Source organism: Zingiber officinale, chromosome 1B (assembly GCF_018446385.1).
Source record: "Zingiber officinale cultivar Zhangliang chromosome 1B, Zo_v1.1, whole genome shotgun sequence".
NCBI classification, from domain to species: domain Eukaryota; kingdom Viridiplantae; phylum Streptophyta; class Magnoliopsida; order Zingiberales; family Zingiberaceae; genus Zingiber; species Zingiber officinale.
The window spans coordinates 20,836,065-20,844,676 of NC_055986.1; the positions used below are offsets into that span (position 1 = coordinate 20,836,065).

At 46.6% G+C, this 8,612-nt stretch overlaps 1 pseudogene; it reads left to right on the plus strand.

The window, feature by feature from the left end:
• Positions 1–288: 288 nt before the first annotated feature.
• LOC122032038 lies at positions 289–7,929 on the plus strand (annotated as a pseudogene).
• The last annotated feature ends 683 nt before the right edge of the window (positions 7,930–8,612 follow it).

An 8,612-nucleotide genomic window follows, 5' to 3' on the forward strand; every position in this document is an offset into this window, starting at 1 on the left:
TAACTATGACTTCTTTATTATCGAATGAAAATACTAATATTTTTCAAGAGGGGAGTTAATTGATCTCTATTGTTTCATTCTATTTAGGGGGGTCTCCTCATCTAGTAGGTCATACTACAACTCTATATATTTTTTTAACTAGTTTCACTGTAAGAAATTGCTTTTCCATCATTTTTATTCCCTCAAACGCTCGGAACCGGGTGTCTTTATGGTGCAATCTCAGACCGGGTATAAGTTTTTCGAGTGAATGCCTTCTTCCAACAAGGGTTGTAAGTCTCGATTTTTTTTATGTCCAATTGCCTGAGTCTGGGTCTTGGCCTATTGAGTGGTGTTACACTCTTCCAACTCCCTCCGAGCTGCGTGATCACCAGCATCAGCCAGACTGCCTCACAACTTCTGAGAAACTGGAGGGAGTGCAGCTTTGGCTTCTCTTGCTATTGCGAGAGTGTGTGCTATACACTTTCGGGCTTAGCCCTATCTGGACGTCTTTGGACGCTCCTTTTGGTAAGATCCAATGTCTCCCCTTCCAAGTCTTCGCTAACTGAGGTATCTTCTTTTTGTTTTGTAGAAGATGCTATGTTTCGCGCTTCTGCCCTCGACTCTTTTAAGTTGCCAAGCGAGATTCTGAATAAGTGAGGCCAAGAGATTTTGGCGGGTCAGGCTAGTGCCTCAGCGGAGGCTTCCTCGCAACAATCTGAGGACCCCGAGACCCTCGGAATCGAATCTCTCCCCACTAAGGCAACTGTGGGTGAGAGGACTCCCTCACCGCCTCCAGAGCAGCGTTTGCGCCTTCAGCGCAAAAGGCAATGCATGACTTCGGCAGTCCAATCTTCACCACAGAGGATACCTGAGTCCCGGGCTTCCTCCAAAGACAAAACCCCTGCCTCGGTGACCCCTCCCACGGCAACAGAGGCGGTGACCTCTTCTCCTGTTCTCATCCTCGTTCTGGAGAAGACCAACTCCCAAGCGGGAGACCAACCCGGGGCTTCCACACCTTCTGCTCCTACTTCAGCACCTGCTTCTTCTTCCCACCCCAAGGAGTACCTCAAAAGCAGGTATGCCTTCACCTCCTCCTTCCAACTGCCGTCTCTACAAGTGCTGGGCCCCATTCCTTCTGCCAGCGCCTCTCCCCATTGTGGTCAGGTGCAACTCCATGGGACCCTAGCTGACTCATGGAAAACTACTCCCGACCAAATTTTGGAAGGCCCGCAACTGGAGTTGGCCGACTTGTTCTCGCAACGATTAGTATCGATGAGTTTTCTCTGTTTCTTTTTCATATCCTTGAGGTAATGCTAATCCTCCCCTGCTTTTGACATACCTGTGTCATGGGCCTAAGCATATCGTAGTACGTGGTTCGTCTGCAGTGAAAGAACGAGTCTCTTAGGGCTCGCCTTCAGTAGGGGTGTAATCGAGCCGAATCGAGCCGAGTCGAGCCGAACTCTTGAATGTTTAAGCTTGGCTCGTTTATAATCGAGCCGAGCTCGAGCTTTATTTAACGAATATATTCATGGCTCACAAACTTATTCGAGCTTTTATCGAGCCTAAATGAGCTTAATAAATATAAATCATAAATTTAAATATTCATTAAAAATTAAATTATATATTTAGAGAAAATTATAATATTATTATTAAAATTTATAATTTTATTCTAATAAGTAAATTTAATATATTTGTCTATATTTTTCATAAGTAGGGTGTAAAATCTATAAATTCAATATCAAAACTATTATTTTTTTTATTTAAAAGTTGCTTAATGAGCTTAACGAACGTGTTCACGAGTTAACGAGCCGAATATTGCGAAGCTTGAGCTTGGTTTGTTTATCTTAACGAGCCTCGTTAAACGAGCTCAAACGAGCTTTTATCGAATCGAGCTTCGAATAGCTCGCGAGCAGCTTGGTTCATTTACACCCCTAGCCTTCGGGAATTGGAATCTCCCACGACCACTAACCGGGTTTGTGATATGACCACTCCTGATAACTCGATGTAATCCTATCTTCAGACTATTAAGGAGAAGGCCCAAGTCATGACAGGCATGACTCAGGCAGAATCAGAGAAAGTACAGACCTTGCAGACCGCTCTAAAGACGAGCGAATCCAAGCTTAAGTCTAAGGGACTGAGGCGTGCCAAGATCGTGGCCGATCTGGAAGAGAAGGAAGTTGAGGTGACCACCCTCTCTTCGTGGTTGCGGGAGCTTCAAGAGGCCCACACTATTCTGGAGAGAGATCTGGCGGCCAAAATGGCAGATCTATCTGCGAACGCTGATAGGGAAGTTTCCTTTTAGAAGCAGTGGGAGGTAGCCAAGGCTACCCTCAAGTCTCTTCAAACGAACCTCTCGAAGGCCCAGAACAAGGCCGCCACTGCACATCAAGAGATAGCTATGGTTCGAGTTGATGCAGACAAGGCCAAGGGCAAGCTGACGAACTATCAAGCCAACGAGGCTGCTCGCCTACAAGCTTACAAGGCCACCTTCCTAGCTTCCAAAGAATTTGGAGTTAAGATAAGCAGTCTCATTGATCGGATGGTTTGTTATGGTGGTGTATAGGCCCTACTGCAGCTCTGTGAGAAAGGTTACCTCCGGTTAACCCCTCCTGACGACTTCTTGGACCGCGCTCGCCTTCTCCGAGAGCTTCTTGATGAAGCTTTTCCCTCTTTTGATGATTAGTCTGTGCTTATCTTGTACCCTATTATTCCAAGGATGTAAGACTTTTTCTCCTTCTGTAACTTTGATTTGAAAATTATGAAAGGTATGTGTTTGGGCGGACTATCCTTGTGTAATGTATTGTTCACTTAACGTTCACCAATAATCCACGCTATTTTCCTCTTGATATGTTCAAGTAACATGTTAAGTTTATCCCACTCGCAAGTATTTAGTTAACTTAACATCTATGTAGACGTCAAACCATGCTATCGAGCAGGTCCCTTTATCTGACTAGGCGTCTATCTTGACCGGCTAATTCAATGTCCCGACCGAGTTTATTGATGTGGCTACCTGATCAATCGCTTTACCTGACCAGCCTACTCCAGGGCTCCCGACCCGTGCGATCTTGCTACTCGCCTAGTCATGAGCCACGATACTCCAGAGTCTACTTACAAGACCAAGGGGGAGCTATTGTAGCATCGCCTACTCCCGAAGCCACAACTATTGGTGCAATCAACCTCTAGGATTTTGATGTTTGACAATATACCTAAGTTTGATCAATTTGACCAAGGGTTGATCCAAACAGGACTTGATGTTTAGAAGAGAGAAGTCTAGTCAGGACTAGATGACTAGTAAAGGTAAGTCCTACTCAAAGGATAGGCAGGTGAGAAGTCCTGATGAGTAAAGTCAGTTAGGTGGTGGAAGTCCTGGTGAGTGAAGTCGGACCCTAATGAGTGAAGCTAGATGGTGGAAGTCCTGATGAGTGAACCATGCCCTAGTGAGTGAAGATAGGTGGTGGAAGTCTTGGTGAGTGAAACCAGACCCTAGTAAGTAAAGCTAGGCAGCAGAAGTCCTGGTGAGTGAAGCCAGGCCCTAGTGAGTGAAGCCAGATGGTGGAAGTCCTAGTAAGTGAAGCCAGACAATGAAAGTCCTAGTGAGTGAAGCTGGGCAGCCCTAGGGGAGGTAACCTTAGGTTATATGTGACTGATTGGTTTTCGATCGATCGCGCATGGTCGACCGGACCAACAAATCTTGAATATGTTAACACTATCTTACTTTACTGCTTTATCTATTGTGCTAACTCAGTATTATAGGGAAGTCCAACTAGGTCAACGAGCCGATCGGATAGTTAACACGAAGTCCAGACAGGTCAACGGGCTGACCGGATGTCTGGCAAAGTGGTAAGTTAAGGTAAGTCACTGGAGGGGAGTGACTTGGTGAGGACGCGTTCCCCGTTTGAGGGAACTATAGGCGTCGATCCAACATAGATCCATTTTGAAAATCTAAGTTGAAATCGTGACTATATTCTGGTCTCGAGGAAATAGAATCTAATTACTACTATGTTTTTATTATATGTTTGTGCTAACTTTTGTTTTGCAAGGTAGTATAATGTTTATTGGCTCGGACTAATCTTTTTCTTGCAGGAAAAAGCTTATGCTAGAAAAAGGGTCCGGGCACCTGGAAGGGATCCGGGCGCCCGGAGCTGGTCTAGGCACTCGAAATGTAAAAGTTTATCTCGTCGTAACGTGGAGCGCACTGATTGGCTGGGTTGACGTCACGCTCTTGGCGCCTAGAAGGGATCCGGGCGCCCGGAGCTTCCTATATAAGGAGCCCTCCACCTGGAGCAAAGTACAACAACTTCTTCTACGACTGCTCTGTTGCGCACTACTCCTGCGACGCTGCGAGACTTCTCCGACAACCTGTGCCTCGATTTCCTTTTCCTGTTGTCGATATTCTTTTAATAATTCTTGTACTAAAGTTTGTAATATTTTGTGAATTATTAGTGATTGTCCAACGAAAGCACTCGACGAGTATGAGGCTTGGAGTAGGAGTCGACAAAGGTTCTGAACCAAGTAAAATTGGTTTTAGCGTTGTGCTTATTATTTTCCGCCGCGTACTCGAATTACTAACGAATTTTCAATAATCGCTATTCACCCTTCCTCTAGCGAACTTTACGATCCAACAACAACAAACACTTATCCCCCTCGTGTCCCTCACCTCCTCTTTTTTCGACACGCCTCCTTGGCTCGGGTTTCTAAGATGATCCTACGACCATCATTGCTTTTAAGTCTATGGCTAATGTCGGCCACCTTAGGCATGAACCGTCTGATGGGCACTGATAACGAGGTCCTTTGTGCCCCCCTTGATAGTTATAAATATCCTTTCCCTTCCGCTTCACTGAACTTTTCATCTCCAACGTAAGCTTTCGTCTTGTTTCTGGTACCCACTGACCGGGCCCCACTGACCTATGGTGAGTGCAATAACGCGACCCTCACTGACCGGGCCTTGGGGCTTGGACAGATGCCACACATTGGACTGGCCTGGAATCCTGACAGGGAGGGAATTACGGTCGAGCATCCCAGGCTCATGGAAGGGGCTGAGATGGCGGTTGGGGTAGCCTCTTCTCTGATTTGTTGGCGGGAGCAGGCGCCTTGTTTGCTTTTCGCCGAGCCGCCTGAACTTCTTCTACGTTGATGTAATTGACGACTTTTCCTAGCATCTCATCGAAGTTCTTCATGGGCTCTTGGATGAGGTCTTGGAAGAACTCTCCTTCTACCAGTCCATGAGAGAAGACACTCATCAATATTTCAAAGGTAGCGGATGGGACGTCTTGGGCCACCTAGTTGAAGCATTTGATATAACTTCTCAAGGGCTCGACAGACCCTTGCTTAAGGGTTAAAAGACAGTGGTCTGTCTTTTGTACTTCCTGCTACTGGCGAAATGGTATAGAAAAACATTCTTGAAATCATGAAAGTAGGTGATGGACCCGTTCGGTAATCCATCGAACTATTTTTGTGCCGAGCCTGACAGAGTATTCAAGAACACTCGGCACTTAAGGGCGTCGTTGTATTGGTGCAACAATGCAGCGTTCCGAAACTTCCGAAGATGATCCTCCGGATCCTTACTACCGTCATACTCTCCAATGGCTGGGGACTTGTACCCCTTCGGTAGCTTCTCCTCGAGTACCCTTAGAGAGAAGGACATTTGCTCATTAGACTCCTCCTAGGGCTCCTCCCTGAGGACTATGGCTTTCCCTTTCTTTGAGTCCTTGGGCGGGGAGCTTTTCGCCATGGAGGTCTGCTATTGCTCTTTATTATTATAGCAGTCCGGGCCCTTATGGTAATAATCCGGGCCCGATTCCCAATGGAAGGCTGGAGGAAATTCCTTGCTTTGTTTTCTCTTAGATCCTCTATCAGAGACATGAGTAGGGTCTTTGGAAATTGCAAGCGTCTTGTATGGTCGCGAAGCAATGGTCTATTTTTCGGAAGCCGCTTGCTTCTTGATCTCCTTGAATAGTTCGTACTCCCCTGTCATCATGGTCACGTTGATTCTTCCAGTCTCTTCCATCTTCATGCTCCAGAATAGGTGAACGTGTTCCCACAGACAGCGCCAAATTGATCCTGTCCGGAATCTGAGTCAGGCGAAGGCCGAATGATCTATTGCTGGCATTGACAGAGAGGCGACTAGGACACCCTTCTCGTACGCACCCACAAGAACGGGCCCCCACAAGAACGGGCCCCCACATGGCGCTAACGGACAACGATGACTGAGCCGGCGGTACTTGAGCTCTGCGCACACTTGGATGAGCACACGGAACGTTAGAGGCCATAAACCAAGGAAAAAGTCCCCGGAGTAGACCCTCTGACGCTCATGTCTGATACTTTTTCCCGAGAAGAATAGTGTACGAAGAAGAAAGAAAAGTAGAAGACAAGTGCGAATGTGCGAGAGAGCGGACCTGCGCAAGGGAGAGGACCTCCTTTTTTATATGATAGTGCGTACCTCTGGAGCCTGACTGATGTCAAGGAATATCGGGTTCCAGGACTTGCCTGGTGATGGGGGACGCGTGACACCCTTTTGTGGACTGGAAGAAGGTTCTATTCACAGATGACCGCAAACCATTGGAATATTCCCTAACATACAGCAGTTATTCTCTGACAGGCGGTTACGATTCTCTGACCTTACTATCATGTAGCACCTGCTGTCCCGACCGGGTATGACTAGGACAGCTCAGGGTGATATGTCAGACATAACACCTAGCCTAAGTCTTGAGGGGCAGGGAGTGTTGTGGTGAGATCGCTCAAGAGTTGATCGGAAGTTGGTCTACTGAGAGAATCAAGTCTGGATATAATCGAGCTGTGACAACCTGACCAGTTAGAGCAGGTCAGGCTTTCCCCTAATTGCACATCCTGATTCAGATATGATATCCTGATCTGTAAACACCCGATCAGGCATTATGCGTCTGATGACACTAGGTAGTCCTACCTCTTCTTTTCCTAGTTGTTGACTGTCACGTCCTCCTGACTGTTGACTGTCACGTCCTCCTGACTGTTGACTGTCACGTCCTCCTGACTGTTGACTACCACGCGTCCCCTTGACTTCTGACTACCATGTCTCCTTGACTGCCGATGACCGGGCTCTACCATTATGCACTGTATCAGCGGGCATTCTCGGTTTAAAGTCTTCTTCCCGTCAATCTTTAAGCCAGATCACCGGTAGTCCACCTTTCACCGCTTCCCGACGAGATTAGCAGTGAAGTGAATAGAATCTTCAATGCTGAGTAACAAAGCGTGGGATGAGTTCAAAGCCGAAATTGGTTCTCTCAAGAGTTCGCCACCGTCATTTGGTACCAATATTGGGCTACTCTGCGGAAGAGAATGAAATGCTTCTTGTTTATGAGTATATGCCCCAAGGGGCTTTAAGCAAGCATCTTTTCCACGAAAAGGGAGAGGTTGGAGCCTTTGACGTGGAAGAAGAGGCTTGACATTGCACTGGTTGTCGCTAGGGGACTTACGTATCTTCATAGATTTGCTTATCAATGCTTTAGTCACCGGGATTTCAAGTCATCTAATATACTTCTTAGTGATGACTACAGGGCTAAAATTTCAGATTTCGGGCTAGCCAAACTTGCCCAAAACACTCTCTTACTACTAAACTTGCTGGAGCTTTTGGGTATTTAGCTCCAAAGTATGCTAGTATGCTATTTTGTTCAGTATTCCAGTTTACTTATATCTTTTACTACAACTTTGATTAATTTAAATCCTCTTGCCATGGCTGAACCAGCGACCGGGAAGGTTACAGTAAAGGTTGATGTGTTCAGCATTGGAATAGTGCTGATGGAGCTCTTGACTGGTTTGATGGCTTTAGATGAGGCTCGTTCTGAACCAACTCGATACTCATTGACGTGGTTCCGTAGCGTGATGAGCATCAAGGAAAATCTGAGGGAAATAATCGAACCAGTAATTACACTTACAGATGATACCTTCGACAACATTTGTATCATTGCTGAATGATCCCGTCCGGAAGCTGAGTCAGATGAAGGCGGGCCTTGGTGTACTGGAAGTTGACGGAAAGTCGTCGCGGCGTCCGATCTACCTGGCACCCTTCGGAAAGGTTCGCACGAGCGGATGACGAAGGAAGATGATCAGGATGATGACACTACGACTCTACGCACACTCAGACGAGTCCACCAGTCGTTAGAGACCAGAAACCAGGGAAAAAGTCCTCGGGTCAGGTCCTCCGACGCTCAAGTCATGTACTTTTTGTTGGTGCAACCTTAGGTCAAGGTTGACCTGGTTGACATGACTCGAGTTGACCTGACTCGAGTTGTATTTTGATGTTTGACGAGAATAGAAAAGTTCTATTATGATGTTTGACGAGAATAGAAAAGTTCTATTATGATGTTTGACGAGAATAGAAAAGTTTTATTCTGATGTTTGACAGAATACAAACTTGGGAGATTATGGGTGCAATCTTTGGTCAAGGTTGACCTGGTTGACCCGAGGTGAGTCGACCTGATTCGGGAAATCCTGGTAAGTGAAGCCAGGTGAAAGTCCTGGTGAGTGAAGCCAGGCAAGGGAAAGTACTGGTGAGTGAAGCCAGGCAGTTGGAAAATCCTGGTAAGTGAAGCCAGGTGAAAGTCCTGGTGAGTGAAGCCAGGCAAGGGAAAGTCCTGGTGAGTGAAGCCAGGAAGTTG